Source organism: Dama dama, chromosome 28 (assembly GCF_033118175.1).
Source record: "Dama dama isolate Ldn47 chromosome 28, ASM3311817v1, whole genome shotgun sequence".
Classification (NCBI taxonomy): domain Eukaryota; kingdom Metazoa; phylum Chordata; class Mammalia; order Artiodactyla; family Cervidae; genus Dama; species Dama dama.
Window position 1 is genome coordinate 12,818,179 of NC_083708.1, and position 19,436 is coordinate 12,837,614.

The following is a 19,436-nucleotide window of genomic DNA, read 5'->3' on the forward strand; positions in this document are numbered from 1 at the left end:
CCTGACCCAGGAATCAAACCAGGATCTCCTGCATTGCAGGCAGATTCTTTATCAGCTGAGCTACCAGGGAAGCCCATATATAAGAATATATGTATTCTTTTTTCAGATTCTTTTCCAGTTTAGGTTATTATAAGATCTGAATATAGTTCCTTATTCTATACAGTAGATCCTTTTAGTTTATACATTTTATATATAGAAGTGTATGTCTATTAATCCCAACTTCTTAATTTATCCCTCCCCTCTTTCCCCTGTGGTAACAATACATTTGTTTTCTATGACTGTGTCCATTTTCATTTTGTAAATAAGTTCATTTATATCATTTGTTCAGATTTCACATATAAGTGGTATCATATGACATTTGTCTTTATTTGACTTACTTTGCTTAGTAGGATCATCTGTAGCAACATCCACACATGTTGCTACAAATGGCATTATTTCATTCTTTTTTGTGACTGAGAAATATTCCATTGTTTATATGCACCACATCTTTATCCATTCCTCTGTTGATGGACATTTAGGCTGCTTCCATATCTTGGCTATTGTAAGTAGTGCTGCTATGAACATTGCGGTACATGTATCTTTTTGAAGTAGCATTTTCTCTGGATATTTGCCCAGGAGTGAGACTGTAGGATCACAGTGTAAGCTTTAAAAAAAAAAAATCCCCCAATTCTTAAAACTATTTTTAAAACCTTCAAAACCCCCTCTCAAAATCTCCCAGTGAATCTTCCATCATAATCAACAGAAAAGTCATTTTCTCAAAAGTTAGTAACAACCCTACACGTTCATGAATTCCAGCTCCATCACCACTCCGGGCATAAGCAATGTTAGAACAACTAGTTACTTATTTGGAAGAAGATCAGGTTGGATCCATATTTATCTTATCATATTCCAAGATAAATTCCAAATAAATCAAGGATTTAAATAAATATTGGATGGCAGAAATGGGTAAATTGTCATATAATCTTGGAACCAGGAAGGTCTTTTTAACTGTGCCTAAAAATATAGAGACCATAGAAGAAAACATTGATAAACTTATGCTACATAAAATTTTTTAAAGATATAATTAGATTGCATAAAATCAAAAATACTGTATGATAAAACAAAGTAAAACAAGCAATGTCAAAAGACAAATGTAGAACAATATATACAACACCTATCAGAGACAAAAAGTTAATCATCTTAAACTCTAAGAAGCTCTAGAAATCCAGAAGAAAAATCCAGCAACCCAGAGGAAAATAAAAGATAGCAAATGAGCATGAACAGACAGTTCCCAGCAAAAGAAATACCCATGTGCCTTGTAAACACAGTCTTGCTCATAAGAAATAACAAAAGGCAGCGTTTTCTCACCTGTCAAATCGGGAAAATTCAGTTACTTTTTTAGTGAGACGGTGAGGAAACAAGAGTGCAAAGGTGTCTCCCTTATGGGAAGTGTCATGACTACTAAAATTACATGGAGTTTACTCTGTGCCCCAGGAATTCTCCTTCCTGACAGTCTCATCAATTTGTAGTAAGTAGTAAATAGAGCTGAATAAACTGTGAACACAATGAAGATGATCTTTTGGTTAGATACGGAAGGACCCACGATGTATTAATTGAAAGAAAAAAAAAAAAGATGCTGCAATATTACCTACATAGTGTGCTACGTTTTGTGTAAGAGAAAAATAAGATAGATACATTGCTCTTTATTTATCCATTTATTTGTTAAAAAAAAGGAAGAATTTTTTCAGAATAAAAATGTTCAGCTAAAGATATTAAATAGGAACAAAGTGAACAATCCTAGAACTGACTAATGCAGTCAGAAACAATTACCAACTTAGTAAGACTTCTTGTTATGTTTTTTGTTGATTGTTTTTCTTAAATCATCTCCCTCACTACTAAATTCCTAGAGTTTGAGTCCATGTGTCTTTAATAAGAATAAATTTCATTTTAAAAGAGGAGAAGCAGGGGAAGGAACCACTGTAGGTATTTTTGAGTCTAGAGATCTTTGTCATTGTTTAGTCACTAAGTCAGAAAAGGCAATGGCACCCCACTCCAGCACTCTTGCCTGCAAAATCCCATGGACGGAGGAGCCTGGTGGGCTGCAGTCCATGGGGTCTGGAAGAGTCGGACACGACTGAGCGACTTCACTTTCACTTTTCACTTTCATGCATTGGAGAAGGAAATGGCAACCCACTCCAGTGTTCTTGCCTGGAGAATCCCAGGGACGGGGGAGCCTGGTGGGCTGCCGTCTATGGGGTCGCACAGAGTCGGACACGACTGAAGCGACTTAGCAGCAGCAGTAACTAAGTCTTGTCCTACTCTTTTTTGAACCTATGGACTGTAGCCCACCAGTCTCCTCTGTCCGTAGCATGATCATTTCTGAAATGATCATATCTAGAGCTCTTTAGATGTGATCATTTCAGAAATGGTTGCGTTACGGTCCCTGCAGGATATTCAGGGTGGGTGGGGGGGGGGGGGGTGGTTGTAGCTTTATTTTTGACTGGATGTTCATTGTGCTTCACCCATGTTTCCCCCAGAAGGGCTTCCTCAGCCCTGAAACAGGTTCCCTGCGCCTGCCCTGCTGCTGTCTGAACAGGCATCACCCTGGTTGTGGTCACTTCCTCAGTCCATCTTGCCAGCTGTCCTTTCACCTCTGTGTGGGTGGAGGGCATTGGTCTCGCCTACCCTGCCCACGCCCTTTACTATCAAAAGCCCAGGTCCTAGCAGCTTCTGACCACGATAAGTGTGTATTGAGTGAATAAAAAATTCAAAACAGTCGCAAGCCATGAGGCATTCACCTGCACGACCTCACCTCCCCACAGTCTCACCCTATACATACACAAGGTAAACACAATATAAAGAATGAAGCCAAACTGTGACAATTACCCAAGCAATGCAAGCAAAGGGTAGCACCTTGACCTCAGTTCACACGAGTTTTCAGAAAGATGATTTTTGCCTGAATTTTTTTAATGTAGTTGCTTCATTTGGTCATGTGAATGTGATGATATTTTTTAACAAAGTGCTTATTTTTCATGCTTGTAATTACAGGTTCTTTACAGGATCATCTTCTGCTACTGTTTTCTCAAACTTTTTACTTCTGCCTTTTACAAAATGTTTGAAATATTTGATTTTAGCCCCTACCACAGACTCCATATCTGTGTTTGGAATGTGGAGATCAAAGTAGTGTAGCTAATCCTCAGGACTTTGCCATCACGTGACTTCAGAATCCATCTCTTATCAAGTTTCTGTGGTTTTCTGGAATCTTTACTGGTCACAACATTAAAATATGCACATCTGAAACCATTTTTTAATTGCATTTTTTTTCCTGCTTCTCCACAGTTTGTGGAAATATATCCTGCCCCACATCCCCAGGTGGCATCACCACGTGTTTTCAATAAACCTTGTATTTTGTTCTCCTCTAAACATAGCTGTCTTGTTTAAAAAGCTCTTGATGGTAGGAAAGGGATTGATAATAAAAAGAAAGAGAGCCCAGAGTGGGATCCATCCTCATGACTTCAGGATTTGTCGTGAAGCAACCCGTCCCACAGTCAGAGCTGAGACCCATGTCATTACCATGAGTTCTAACCCTGTCTCTGGGAGTAACTTATTCTGTCATCTTGTACCAGCCTCTCTGGGACTCCATTTCTTTCCTTTTAATCACAGATAAGAACAGCAATATACTTTATAGACTTCATAAAAGCAAATATGAAATTAGAAAGTTCTAAAACCTGCCCCTTATCTAGTGCCAACGAGGATGAATTTTGCCAAGCATTTGATCATTAAGGATGGAACTTAGGTCTGTAATTAATCATGATCTGTTTGACTGATAATCCCCCTAAAAAGATGGATATAATCTGCACATGGCAACAAGTAGGATTTTCAAAATTATGTGTGTCAAGTGTTTATTTATGGCTTATATTTACTCAAATTCGCTCTTTTAAAGCACTATTTTTTTTCATTCTTCACAGAAGGAAAAGTCCATTTTCACACCCCAGTATTTATTCCTAAGGATTATCCAGCAGCCTAAACTGTATCTATTTCTTATTTTTAAAAATAAGCTGTGCCTTGAAACAGACCGAAAGTCAGGTGTATTGGCTAATTCTCAATATCCCTGGATGGCACTCAGAATCAGTTCCCACCCACAGGTGTCTTTTGGTTACTGACATTTGGTTACTGAAATGGCATCTCCACCTGCAAAATCCAAATAGCACAGTCTGTTCAAAGAACTTCCTGAAGACATGCTTTCAGAAATTTTAGTAGTAGGTGATGATTAATCAAAACCTGCATGACATCTGAAAATAAGTATCAGATTTCTCAAAGAAAAATTACATTTCCGAATACTAGTAAACACAACTGGCTGCCAAGAATCAAAGAGTCAGCATCATGTAAAGCCTTAGAGTGGGAACCAAAAGGGAGGCTGGATATTTTGTTTTCAGTTGGTAAGGTTACACCTGTAATGACGTCATTGTTTCGCTCTTGGTGCATGAACACTCAGGTTACCACACTGAAGAGGATATCCGAGCATCGTGGGACCCAAGGGGATTTCCAGCAGAAGTCTCAGCCATGAACTTTTGCTGGTGGCAATCCAAATCTTTTTTTAGACTTGTAGTCAAATACTTGTTTGGGCCCTGCTGAGTTGGAAGTGACTGCAGCGTTGCCGTCTGGTGGGCATGAATATAGGTACCAGGTGATGGTTTCACACAGCTTCCTCAGATGTGTGCAAAACTGTGGTTTCTAAAAGTCATTCTTGAGCTTTCTATATAAAGGAACACCATATAAGGCCAACACGTCACTGCCCTGGAACACGTTCTGAATCATCTGGAAATACCCCTGACATTTCATCTTCCTGATGGATGGAGAGCTCGTGGGATTACACCCAGGTGATTTACTCAGGACCCTCGGGGATGCCTTCAGTAGGATATGTTTGCCTCCTACTCATTCACAGCGGTTCTCAAAGGACATATGCTTTTTTCCTGCTTCATAAACACAGAAGCACAGCTTCCGCGCATCCTCCCATCTGTACCCACCTCTGAAGTGAGACGTCTGTGATCATACTGTGAAGCGGACGGTTCAGTGCCAGGCTAGTCCCACGGCACCACAGGACTAGATCAGACCTCAGCACACCTGAGTCTGCACCCCTGACCTCTGCCCCAGCCTCACCATGCTATTCCAGTGTCTGGAGGGATCTCAGGCAACCCTGTTACCCATACCCCTCAAACAGCCCCTCTTTCTGCCCACTCTGTCGACAACAGCCCCCATCTCAGCTGACAGGCTTTACTCACCCAGTTTCTCAGGCCAGAAATCCTAAAGTCACCCTTAGAGCCCACGATCAGCCCTGCAATGGGTCCTGACACCTCCTCCTTGGCGCGTCCCAAGTCCACCCCCTGCCTGGGTCCTCCTCACTTCCCCTGGCTCCTCTGGGGCTGCTCTCGCCCTCGGGCTGGACCACACCAGTGGCTTCCTAATTGGCCCTGTGACCTCCACTCAGGTCATCCAGCCCCCTCTGGATCTGGTTCCCAAAGGCAACCAAAATGACCTTGGAAAACACAAGTGTGATTGATCCCACACCCCGACCCCTCCACACCTGGAAGGACAGCTAAAGCACTTCCTAAAGCTGCCTTGATCTGGCCAGAGACACCCCCTCACCTCCCCTCAAGCAAGTGATCACACTTCCACCTCTGGGTCTTTGCACCGCCTGCCTGGAGCACCTCCCCCCAGATGGGGCGATGGCCACCCCATCACTGCACTGGACCTGGATTCCTGTGACATCACCTCAGAGACATCCCCCCAGATCATCCACCGGAGAGCACCCCTGTTACCCTGTGACCCCACCCCTTGCCCTGTTTGCTATCTCTCATGATTCTCTCGCTCCTGGACCTTGGATTCCACCCTTACTCATTTGGACAATATCAATCTACACTGTGTTACAGAACATTAACTCCTTGAGGACAGAAAAACATCTGTTTTCTTCACTGCTCTCTCTCTGGGTTCGGCTCATAGCAGACACGCACTGAAAGATATTTGGTGGGTGAACCACTGCCTGAATGAATGAATTGCCTTAACACTTAATACAAGAAAGCTCATTTCCAAAACTCCAGCTGATGCTTCATCACTGAACCCTTTAGTCTCCAAACAAAGAATGTACTGCCTAGAATTATAGAAACCGGAGCCAGGAAGCATCTTGGACCCTTTCCAGTCCAGTCCACCTCACTGTAAAGGCACGGAATCCAGCTTTGAGAGAACTGATGGTGAAGCAAGCACAGCTCAAACTTCTTATGCTTCTACACTTTCTACCTCTGTTCCTTTTGAGAGGTTAGAATGTTGTATTCACAAGGAAATTTCAATGAGACCACAAAATTTCAATTCCTCCTTGTCTCGATGTTCTATTTGCAAGAAAGCATCCGGCATGGTACACTGTGGTGTTGGAGAAGACGCTTGAGAGTCCCTTGGACTGCAAAGAGATCAAACCAGTCAATCCTAAAGGAAGTCAGTCCTGAATATTCATTGGAAGGACTGATGCTGAAACTGAAGCTCCAGTAGTTTGGCCACCTGATGAAAAGAACTGACTCATTGGAAAAGACCCTGATGCTGGGAAAGATTGAAGGCAGGAGGAGAAGGGGATGAGAGGATGAGATGGCTGGATGGCATCACCGACTCAATGGACATGAGTTTGAGCAAGTTTCAAGAGTTGGTGATGGACAGGGAAGACTGGTGTGCTGTAGTCAACAGGGTCACAAAGAGTTGGACACAACTGAGTGACTGAACTGAACTGATGGTACACTGAAAACTTACAAATTCATGCAGAAATTGTCCCATGTAGACAGGACAGCTGACCACTACTCTGTTAGTCTTCTGTCCTATTGGGAAAACCTAAAAGATGAAAAATTGGTTAATATAAGATTTCTTCTAAATTTACCTGAATGTTCACCATTTGTAAGTAGTTATATTTCCTACCCTTAGTAATCCTTTATTCCATGGGTTTTCACATTTAAGTCTTGCCTACATCCCTGTTCACCGATCTTTTTATAAGAGAAAAGTTATCAAGAAGGAAGCATGGAATAAATGATAAGCACTTTAGAACCAGACATATATGGCTTTGATTCTTGGCCCCATGTACTAGCTAAGACCTTGGATAAGATTCTTGAAACTTCTTGGTATCAATTTACTCATCTGTAAAGTGTGGTCTGTGTGTGTGTGTGTGTGTGTGTGTGTGTCTGTGTGTGTGTCTGTGTGTGTGTCTGTGTGTCTGTGTGTGAAATATTGTTTTAAGCCGGGACATTAAGCTGGCAGCAGGCACAATGAGGCAGACCTGGGCTTTCTGTGCATTACGTCACTGAATCCGCACACAGCCCTAGGGACAAATGGCTCTGGTCCCTACTGTCAGGTGAAGACTCAGACTCAGCACAGTCAATAGGCCAGAGGGTCCACGCCCTGGGAAGGGCAGCACTAGGAGGACCTGGGCTGTCTCACTAGGTCCACACTGATGGCCCGCCACAGAAGGGCACTGTGGAGATGGGCTGGAATTGATTCTGTGTGCTGAGCATCCCGAGAAGCCCGTATCCCAGGGACACCAGCAAACGCCTCTTCTCACCACTGACCCCTTGGCCAGTGGCCGGCCTTCCGGCCAATAGCTTCTATTTTAAATAACTAATAATTCTCCTTATTCTCATTACAAAAGCAGCAAAGGCCTATTACAGGTCATTTGGACAAAATAAACATGTCTAAAGAAACTAAACTTTACACATAATCCCACCACCCAAAGACAATCACTGTTAGCATGCAGGTATAGGTACTTAAAAGTATTTAGTTTTGTATATAAGAACACATAATCCTTTGGAGGCAAAATTGGTAGCAACTTAACATCCTGCTGTGTATCTTACCTATCTCATCAACATTCTTCTAAAACATGAGGTTTTGTGGCTACGTAGTTATCCGTGGTGGTGATACTACTGCTACTGACTCAATGGACATGAGTTTGAGCAAACTCCGGGAGATAGTGAGGACAGGAAAGCCGGGCGTGCTGCAGCCCATGGGGTCACAAAGAGTCAGACACAACTTAGCAACTGAACAGCAGCAATGATATAATTTGGATAAAATGTATTATGGGCTAACACTGAACAAAGACCTTTTGAATGTGCTAACCACATCTCTGTGATAGAGACACTTTTATGATTCCCATTTTACAGATAAAGAAATTGAGGCACACAGAGGTTCAGTAGCTTACTCCCAGGGGCCCAGCTAGTAAGGGAAGGAGCCACGGCTGAAACCGAGGCAGATGGATTCTGTAGTCCGTGCTTTGGAACAGAGGGACTGGATTGTTTCTGAGGAATCCATTTTTGTTAGAGATTTGAATTAGAATCTAATTTTTATATTATTTAATAATAGTATAATGAACCTTTATTGACATCTGCAATTTTTTCATTGGGCTAAATTCCTAGAAGTAAAATTACTGAAAGGATAGTTAATCCATGCATTCTACGTTAATACATGCTTCAGTCATGTCTGACTTTTTGCAACCCTAGGGACTATAGTCTCTGTCCAAGGGATTCTCCAGGCAAAAATGCTGGAATGGGTTGCCATGCCCTCCTCCAGGGATCAAACCCAAGTCTGTAACGTCTCTTGCATTGCAGGCAGATTCTTTACTGCTGAGCCATCCGGAAAGCCCCCAGATAGTTAATACTTTTGGCCTATAATGCCCAAGTTCCCTCCCCCACAAAATTAAACCATTTTATTGCTACATAAAATCTTCACAAAAAAACTTTTCTTCCTCCTCTTTGTAAATATTGACTTTTTAAAAAAATGTTGTCTGTTTCATAGATTAAAATGGTACCTTGCTGCTATTTTAAATTTCAAAGCTGGAAATCCTAAAAAAGTTCTTTCCATATACCTATTGGCCATTTTTACATTTTCTTGGGGTTAAATTTATATTTATGCCTCCTGTCCAAATTTCTACCAGCATGTTTTCATATTATTTTTACATATTAAGGGTAGGAATCCTTTGGCCATCATCATATATGTTGCAAATATTTCTTTGAAGATTTTTTCATTTTTTAAAAATGTATTTATTTTAATTGGAGGCTAATTACTTTACAATATTGCATTTCAATCTCTGTGGGGTTTTTCAGCACATTTTTAAGTTTTCTATATTTTGTATAGTTGTGCTTCTCTACTGCAAAATGTGGGCTATTTTACTATTGTTCCTAAGATCCTTGATATTATAAAATGTTACTCTAGGTGCTCACTATAAGAAAATAACCCATCAAAGAAATATCCATCAAATCAGGATTGAACATCTGTACTGTGGCAGGTATGAGCAGGCACCGAGGTTTCAGGAAAAGAGACGTGCGTTGCTGGCCTTCAGCCGCTTGCTGAAGCTCCTGGAAGAGACCGGCAGGGCGGCAGATGACTGTGGAAGGGACAGTAGGTGTGACAGGGTGCACGCAGAGCTCCAGGCACGAGGGCATGAGCACTTCCCCGGCAACCTGACGCTTGCGCTGAGCTCTCGAAGCAGCTGAGGGTTGGCCGCACGGGGAAGGGGAAGAGGCTTCCAGAAAGAGCTGCAGCCTTTTGTCGAGGACTTTGAAGCCAGGCAACAGAATTTGATTTTTGATCTGAGTGTTGGGAAAAAAACAAATTGGTTTTGATCATAGAGGTAATAGGAGCACTCGAACATTTTAATCTAGTAACAATACAAGGGAGTTTAGAGAAAGCAAAGACAGGAGCGTGAAGAGCTGGTCGGAGTTCATGGGGTGGCTGGGAGAAGGGGAGCCTCACCCTGAACCAGGACCAGAGGGAGGAGGGGAGTGGGGAGGGACTGTGGACTGATGAGCTCTCTGGATGTGAGGTGAGGGAGGCAGGAAAGCAGGTGCTCACCCACAAAGCCAGCATGCAATCTGCATCAGGATGCTGGGGTTTAACTGATACATTTTATTTGGAAATTTACCTGGGAAAAGAAATAGACTTAGAATAACTGATAATTTTTTAAAAGAAATGACCCTGAAGGGATATTACCCTGCCACATATCTAATGTCATACTAATGCAGGAGTAGGCAATAAAACAGAAAGGCCCTAGAAACAGACCTCTCAGTGAGTATATGGAAACATTTGAGAAAGAATAGACTCTTTATTTAGCTGGTACTGGGAAAACTGACTATCATATAGGATAAAAAGCAAGATCATTTCTCTGCTTCTCCATAGAGATGAACCTATATTTCATCAAAGTTAAAGATGTCTCTGGGAAAGGAAATGCAACCCACTCCAGTCTTCTGGCCTAGGAAACCCCATGGGCAGAAGAGCCTGGTGGGCTACAGTCCATGGGGTCGCAAAGATTTGGACAGGTCTGAGCGACTGAGCGCACAAAGATATCTCAGAGAAAGTCATGCAAATTGTTATAACATACAAACCCTCAAACTCCAGTACCTTCTCAAAGTAAAAGTCCATTTCTCACTTGTGTGGTAGTCCAATGCAGGCGCTTCTCGAGGAGACGGGTATGCGGAGGGGCCCTGCGTGCACTCACTCTGGCCCAGGCTGACCAGGACCCATCATCTGCAGCGTCTGGCTCTAAGGACATCCTCAGCGTCCGCGTGAGCTGGCGGATGGGAAGGCAGCCCCTGAGGCCATCTGCGGCCTCTCCGCCTGCACGTGACTCGCACCCTCTCCATTCACGGTCCATCAGTTAGGACAGGTCACATCCCCACTCCCAGAGGCAAGCAGATGGGAAATGACGTCCCTGGCAGGCAGCGCCTTCCCAGGCCTTGTTCTGCACCCCGGAGGAGGAGCAAGCTTCTGGGGAAGACAACTGGCTACCGCTGCCACAAAGAACATGCAGAACAGAATACATACAGTTCACTCAACCAGCATCTCAATACACCAAAGAGACTCTAGGAAAGTATATTTATAATCAGAGGCAAAGTTGTGCAGGGTAACTTGACTTTTATGACTTCTTAATGACCTGACATTCAGAATCTGTTTTTTTTTTAATGTGATGTTTTATCTATCATATTGACAACTATTACAAATTTTTAATACTCTACGCCTTTAATGTCACACAGTAAATAGTAAGCTTTTGCTATTTTTATTACTATTGTTATTTTTGCTTTTTATTTGCAAAGAGAATGAAAAATCACTACTTTGGTACTATCATTTGGAGGGCACTTTGGTATCAAAACACAACACGTGCCAACCTTCAACCCAGCAATCCAGTCTCTAGGAATGTATCCTAAAGAGAATACCTACAAAAATTTATGTATGGGGCTGTTCATTTCAGAATCATTTCAGTAACAAACATTAAAGTAATCTACAGCTCAATACTAAAGAATTAGCTAATCACATAAATTTACTTCTTACCTCATACTTGGCTAAACTTTTGACATTTTATAGCAGCTATTACTTTTATAATTTTAAATGAGATAGTTCATTAAAATTTTCCAAAGTTTAGCTTATAGTGAGGCCACTGAAATGAGCTCAGGGCATTAGAACAAAAAATGTGGTGAGAGAGGAGGATGGAATTGCCAGGAATGTAGTATTTGCTGCATTTCTGTTTTGACTAGAGGCAACAAGATGAAATGAGCTTACAGTGCGAGGGGAAATTTAGGTTAGCCGTTACAGGAAACTTTCTGAGACACTAACATAATTTACAAAAAAATCTTAAAGCCTAAAGTCTCCACACAGTTAATCTATTATAAATGTCAAGATGAACCCTCTGTGGTTTACCTCTAGAAAATTTCTCTCTCCTAATAATTACTAGTTTAGAAGTATTCATCTGTGCATTGTTTAATCCATGTGATTCAGTTCTTCCCTTTATGATTTTAAATTAAGCCAAGTGTACTAAAATATACTCCCTAATAGGTGAATTGTGTCATGTAATTGTAGCAACAAAACAGCCCACCAAGTTCAAATCTTGCTTTAACCCAGCTGCCACTCCATGACAGGATAACCTTGGATGTGAATTCACCTTATAATGAGGATTTTCAGTATTTCAGTGACTAATCCCTTCTACACAGGGCCCAGGGTGATCAATTTGTATTGATTTTGCTAATACTAGAGCAAAATTCCAGTGGGATATAATAATAATCTTGAATACTTAATGTGTCTTAAATATCACTGCAGTATTTTCTTCAAATCTACAGTCTCCTCAAATCTCAAGAACTAATCCACAAGTCACTAAGTGATTCACTGAGTATGTGAGCCTACTTCCTAATACCTCATAAGCCTATATTCTACATTTCCAATGGGCTAATTATAATTGATAATTGTTTCTTCCCTACTTCCAAACTTGTTTCCCTGTTTCCTTTGGGGGGGGGCATTTAGGAGCTCGAAATTAAGATTACACATTTTTTATTTTTTCATGCAATTTGGTGCTTCTCCTTGTTTATTAGCAGCTTTATTTCTTTCTCTAACCACATTTTCTCTGGATGTATCCATAAGAGTACCATCAGTTTTAATATCATTTATTTCTGCTTTATTTCCCCTGCATTTCTTTCTTTCCTGAGCAATTTACACAATAACAAATTTATTCTTGCTTTAGTTTCCACCTGCTTTTGCAGCCTACCCCTTTGTCCCTCCCCCGATCACAAACCCCCCCCCCCCCCCCCCCGCCCTGCCACTTACTTCACCCTGATTTTCAATATCCAAGGAATGATGCACCGTGACACTTAAGGGCACAGCTCGGGAGTCAGGTAAGGGCCAGCAGAGCCACTTGCAGATGTTGTGCCTTGGCTAGTTGAGCCCCGCAAGCCTCGGTTCTTCGTTTTTAAGGAGGACATGGTAATGGTACTGTCTACTTTATGGCACTGTTTGGAGGACCAAATGAAATGGGACCACAGGGCTTCTCAGCCTCGGCACTGCTGCCTTTGGGACCGGGTCATTTTTTTTTTTTTCCCAAGAGGGTAGTTCCAGGCATTGCAGGATGTTTGGAAGCAACCCTGGCCTCTACCGCTAGGTGCCAGTAGCAACTCCTTCCCAGTTAGGACAACCAAATACATCTCCAAACACTGCCAAATGCCCCAGAGGAAAACTTCCCCTCTGACAACCACTGGTGCACATAAAGCATTTAGCATCTGGTACACGGATGGGACATGATAAATATTTGCAGTAGTTTGATGATCAGATGAATGAATGAATGAATATTCATTCTCAAGTGTCTGAGACAATGCTTGACCCTTGTTTAACTGCTTCACACACTAACAGATGAACAAAGGAATGGAAGCCAATGAGCCCCGAGGCTGTCTGTGTTTGCTACACTGTACTAAAATGTTCTGTCTTCTCTTAAATGCTCCCATGTTGCAAAAAGAAAAACATTTTAGACAAATAGCTACTTGTGCAGCTTAAGTTGTTCTACCCAAATTCTACTCCCCTTTATTGAAATGTCATTGACAGAAACATGGTGTAAGTTTAAGGTGTACAATCTATTGATCTGACATGCTTATACACTGCAAAGTGATTATTAGTTAACAACTCCATCATTTCACATAATCACCATTTCTTTTTTGTGGTGAAACATTTCAGATTCACTCTATTAACAATTTTCAAATATATAATACAGCATTATTAACTGTAATCACCATTCTGTACATTAGATACCCAGAACTCGTTCACCTTATAACTGGAAGTTTGTAATCTTTCACCAAGATCTCCCCGTTTCTCCTCCCACCCTCCTCCAGTAACCATGATTCTAGTCTCTGTTCCTTTGAGTTTTACTTTTTGAGATTCCACATGAGTGATATACATTATCTATCTTTCTCTATCTGGATTGTTTCAGTTAGCTTATTGTCCTCAAGGTCCATCCATGTTTTTTCAGACATTAGCATGTCCTTCTATCTCATGGATGAACAATATTTCAATAAAGATAGATAGACAGATCTTTATCTATTCATCCATTCATTGATGGACACAACTCGCTTCCATATCTTGGATATTGAGAATAATGCTGCAATGAACATGAGGGTGCAGGTATCTCTTTAAGATCCTGTTTTAGTTAACTTTGGATATATACCCAGAAATAGGATTGCTGCAATAGTTCTATTTTTAATTTTTTGAGGATCCTCCATACTGTTTTCCACAGTGGCTGCACCAATTTACATTCCGACCAGCAAAGCAGAAGGGTTCTCATTTCTCCATATCCTCACCAACACTTGTCTTTTTTTGACAATCACCATTTTAACAGGTTTGAGGTTTTGATTTTCATCCCCTAATGATCAGTGATATTGAGCACCTTTTCAATACATCTGTCATTTGTATGACTTCTTTGGAAAATATCTATTCAGATCTGCTGCCCAATTTTTAATTTGTTTGTTTTTTACTATTGAGTTGTATGAGTTATTTGTATATTATGGATATTAACTTCTTATCAGCTATGCGATTTGAAAATATTTTCTCTCTTTCATTGCCTTTTCATTTTGTTAATGGTTTCCTTTACTGTAAAGAACTTTACAGTTTGCTGTAGTTTCACTTATTAACTTTTGCTTTTCTTGCCTTCATTTCTGATGTCAAACCGAAAATATCATTGCCAAGGCCAATGCCAATGGCCCCTGTTTTCTTGTAGGAGTTTTATAGTTTCAGGTGTAACATTCAAGTTTTTAATCCATTCTGAATTAATTATTAGGAGTGGCATATGATAGTGTCCAGTTTCATTCTCTTGCATGAGGCTGTTCAGTCTTCTCAACACCATCAATTGAAGAGACTGTCTTTCCCTTTCCCCACTGTGTATTCTTGGCCCCTCTGTCATTAATTAATTGTCCATATGTGTGTGGCTTTATTTCTGGGCTCTCTATTCTGTTCCGTTGACCTTTGTGTGTTTTTATGCCAGTTTCATGCTATTTTGATTACTACAGCTTTGTAATATAATATGAAGTGAGAAAGTGTGATGTTTCTAGTTTCATTCTCCTTTATCAAGGTTGTTTTGGTTATTCAGGGGTTTTTTGTTATTCCATACAAACTTAGAACTAATGTTCTGTTTCTGCGGGTGGGGGAAAAACACTTTAATCTAATAGAGATTGCATTGAATCATTGCCTTGAGTAGGACAGACATTTAACTATATGAACTGTTCCATCAGCATGGAGTATCTTTCCATATTAGTGTCTTCTTCAGTTTCCTTGATTGATGTTTTATAGTTTTCAATGAACAGATTTTCCACCTCCTTGGTTTAATTCCTTCCTAAATATTTTATTCTTTTTGACACTACTATGAATGGGACTTTTTTCTCAATTTCTCTTCCTGATAAATGGTTGTTTGTGTGTAAAGCACAACTGATTCTTGAATTATTTGTTTTGTGTCGTACAACTTTACTCAATTCATTATTTCCAACATTTGTTTTGGTAAAATGTTTAGGATTTTCTATATATAATGCTTTGTCATTTGCAAGTAGTGACAGTTTTTCTTCCTCCTTTCTGAGTGATTTTTACTTCTTCTCGTGCCTACTTGCTCTAACTAGGACTTTCAATACTATATTGAATAAAAGTGACAAGAGTGAGCATCCTTAACTTGTTCCTGTTCTTACAGGGGAAATTGTCAGTTTTTTAGCACTGAATATGATGTTCACTATGGGCTTGCTTTGTGGCGTTTATTATGTTGAGGTACATTCCCTCTATATCCATTTCATTGAGAGCTTTTATCATGAAAGTATGTGAATTTTGTCAAATGCTTTTTCTACATCTATTGAGTTGATTATATCACTTTAATTTTCTTTTGTTAATGTGGGGTATCACACTGATTTGCAAATATTGAGCCATCGTTGGATCCCTGGAATAAACCCTACTTGATCGTGGTATATAATCCTTTTAATGTATTGTTGAGTTCAGTTTCCTAAGATTTTGCTAAGGACTTTTACATCTATGTTCATCAGGGATATGTACTTTTATCTTCTTGGGGTGTCCTTTTCTGGTTTTGATATTAGGTTAGTGCTACTGCTAAGTCACTTCAGTCATGTCTGACTCTTTGCGACCCCATGGACTATAGCCTGCCAGGCTCCTCTGCCCATGGGATTCTCCAGGCAAGCATACTGGAGTGGGTTGCCATTTCCTTCTCCAGAGGGGATCTTCCAACCCAGGAATTGAACCCAGGTGTCCTGCATTGTAGGCAGATTCTTTATCAACTGAGTTATCAGGGAAGCCTATTAGGGTAATACTGAACTTGTAAAATGAATTTGGAAGTGCTTCCTCTATTTTTGTTTTTTTATGGAAGAGTTTGAGAAGGATTGGTATTTATTCTTCAGATGTTGATGTAGTTCACCACTGAAGCCATCTAGTCCTGGACTTTTTTTGTTCATTGAGAGGTTTTTGATTACTGATTCCATCTCTTTATTAGTGATTGGCCTGTTCAAATTTTCTATTTCTTCCTGATTTAGCCTTGTTAGATTGTATGTTTCTAGTAAGTTAACTGTTTCTTCTAGGTTGTCTGTTTCACTAAGATCTGTTTCTGGGAATTTGTCTTGTTCTTTTGTTTGGAACATATTGTTTCTTCATTTTCCTTGACTCCCTGTGTAAATTTCTGTGCATTAGATAAAACTAGCCATCTACACTAGTCTTGAAAGACAGATCTTGTATGGGAGATGAACTCATCAATTAGCATAGCCTTTGCTTCTCGTTGTCTCTGAAATGTTTGTAATTGTCTAACCACCCTGTTCTTAGTGGCTCCCAGTGGTCAAATATGTGCCAAGACTCAGTGTCCCAAGCGGAGGGTCACAGTCATCTTCTGGATGAAGGCCATTTGGAAGTTGGACTCTCAGGCAGCAGCTGGGAAAATATGTCATTAGACCCTATCCAGGGAGAAACTGGGAGGTAGGCATTTCACCTGCTCCCTCTGTACTGGACCTAGTTATTAATATATAGCCATGAAGCGGGGGGCTGCGGGGTCCTTACCCATTAAGAACTTTCTTTGCTATAGTCCTGTAGGACTCCTGAATGCAAGCCCTGTTGGCTGTCAGCGCCCGGTGATCCAGGGGTTTTTCTCCCAAGCAGCAGCCTCAAAAGCTGGGCCACCAGATATGTACAAAAACTTGAGAAGGATACTGGCAAATTGGAGCAGGCCAGAGGGAGAGGGCAGGAGACATGTCCATTGGCTCATGTGGCCTCAGGAGAGAACTGCAGTCACTCTCCAGATGCATCTAAGTTAGAGGCCTGACCTTCAGGCAGCAGCTTGTAAAGTTGGCAAGTAGAATCCTTTCAGGAAAAGACAGGGAGATGGGCATTTCTACAGCCCAGGGCTCACACCCACTAACACCTGCTTCCCTGTCGGCTATAGTATGTGGGTCTCATGCACACAAGCCTCATGGCTTTCAGGACTCGGTGTTTGGGGGGCCTATCCCTCTGGAAAGAGCCTCAAAAATTGGGATGCTAAATGTGGGGTTCAAGCTCTCAGTCTCTCAGGGAGAAGCTAGGAGTTTGAGGTCCCTCCTGGGGGTCTGGCACTGTGCTAGGAGTGGGGTTTATGGTGACTGCGTCTCAGCCTCTCCTGCTGTTTTGATGTGAGCGTTCTCTCTTTTTGGATTTCCTCCAGAGGGAATTTCTGCATGTGTAGCTACTCATGTGGTGCATCTGTGGGAGGAGGGCAGTTAGGAGCCTCCTGTGAGGCCATATTTAAAGGCCACACCTACCCACGCTTATAAAAGGTAAGCCTTAGTGAGTTTTGCTTTTTATAAATGTCAGTGAATGACGGCTATGAATTATTACATTGCTGTAGAATTCCGTGCTGGTTTGATTAACTTAAGAGTATTTTTGATTGATGTTCCAGTTATTAAGCCACTGATGTGGTAAGAGAAGAAAGCTCAAGCTACTTTTAAATGTTTATTAACTTAAGTTTATTCTATATAAACATTTACTGAGTGCTCGCTCTGTTCTAGGTGCTTGGGATACAAGTATCTAACCTTGTGGAAGCTCTAGTCTCCTAAGTAATGGACTACAAAAATAATACATATATACATACATAAAAATAAGACAAGAGCACTCATAACTTCTAAAATATTAACCTGGGAAATATCTAGATGTACTCACAGCAAAACTCCAGCGGATGACTTTAACCCAAGTAGAAGCATTTTTGTGGCTGACTCATCAGTGACATTTGGTTGCTCACTTATGACTTCGTTTCACTGAATTCTGACTTTCTGATCTGAATTACAATAAGGGTGTTAAATCTTTGATTACCTTTGCATATTTTGTGACTTAAAATCTTTAGATTACGATTCACTGTGTGCATAGATTTTGAAACTGTCTCAGACCTACAGGGTTTCTCTTTCTCTAGGTTTTGTCTAATGAACTAAAAGCATACTTTTGTGCTGTAGTGTAACCGCTCTATAGCTAATTTTTTAAAAACTGATACAATATGTGTTTTCTGTGTTTCACTTTTTTAATCTAGAATATCTAACAGATATTGGTGTTACAAGGATTAAAATAATATGACATTTGTAAAACACCTAAAACTAAAGAAAGTAAATTTACTGCACAAAGTAAATTTCAAGTCTGTTTTCTGCACCCACACTAGTCATTTATTTATTTCAACTATTTCTAATATTTTAGCACAGTGAGTAGGGCATTCTATCTTTTTCTTTGTACACTTGGGAGGAAGTAGTGCTACAATGAGAAATAGAAGCAAAATATATATCCAGCAGGGCCTTATAAGGAATGTTTCTTTGTCTGTAAACCACTTGTCTCAGAAGTAAATCCCTCCGAATGATGAAAACCAAGAGATGTTTTCACACTTAACTCTTCTTTAAGTTTTTTCCTGATTTCAAAATATGTTTTCATTGTTATAAAACTCCAAGATTACCGAAATCAATAACTTCGAAAGTGAAAAGTCCTTTATCCACATTCTTCTCCCACCTCTCTACCCATACAGAGACTTAATATTCTATGTATATCCTCACATTTTTCCTAGTTGTATAATGTATTTTTTATTAAGTAAGACTGTACATTCTGCTTTGCAACTGACTTCTAGTCACTTAATGTGCTTGGCGTTTGTATTAACATATTTAGTTTCCCCTCGTCTCCAACAGCTACAGAGAGAAAGAAAAGGACAAGTTTGTGGCTGGCTGTGCGCCCAACCACAAGCTCACTCAGCCTACAGACCTAATGGTAGAAATGCCTTCCGCTGACCCATGTGCCAACCCCCAACCCTCTCTCCAACCCTGACCCAAAAGGGCACCAGGAGAGTGACTCTAAAGATCCTCACAGTCCACACCCAGGGGACAGACCTTCCTGTGAGCATGAAGGACTGGGCTGAAGAAAAATCCACATTCACTCAGCGGTTAACCCTGAGGGCCTCAGAAACATAGTAAATGCTGCACCCCGGGGGGGTCTGAGTGTTGCTGCCTGGCCTTGCACGCCCACCTAGAGCAGGAAGGACATTTTATTGAGGATGAGCAGCTCTAGCTGACTTATTGTAAAATCGCGCTGGGAGGCTATTCAACCCACTTCACTCCTCCCACTTCAGAGCTACTTTCTATCACTCCGATATTTACCCTTGG

At 40.9% G+C, this 19,436-nt stretch overlaps 1 protein-coding gene across 2 annotated transcripts in view; it reads left to right on the forward strand.

Moving 5' to 3' along the window:
• The window catches only part of KCNQ5 (potassium voltage-gated channel subfamily Q member 5), a 587,063-nt gene that overhangs the window by 446,086 nt on the left and 121,541 nt on the right, over positions 1 to 19,436 (forward strand). The window lies entirely within an intron of this gene.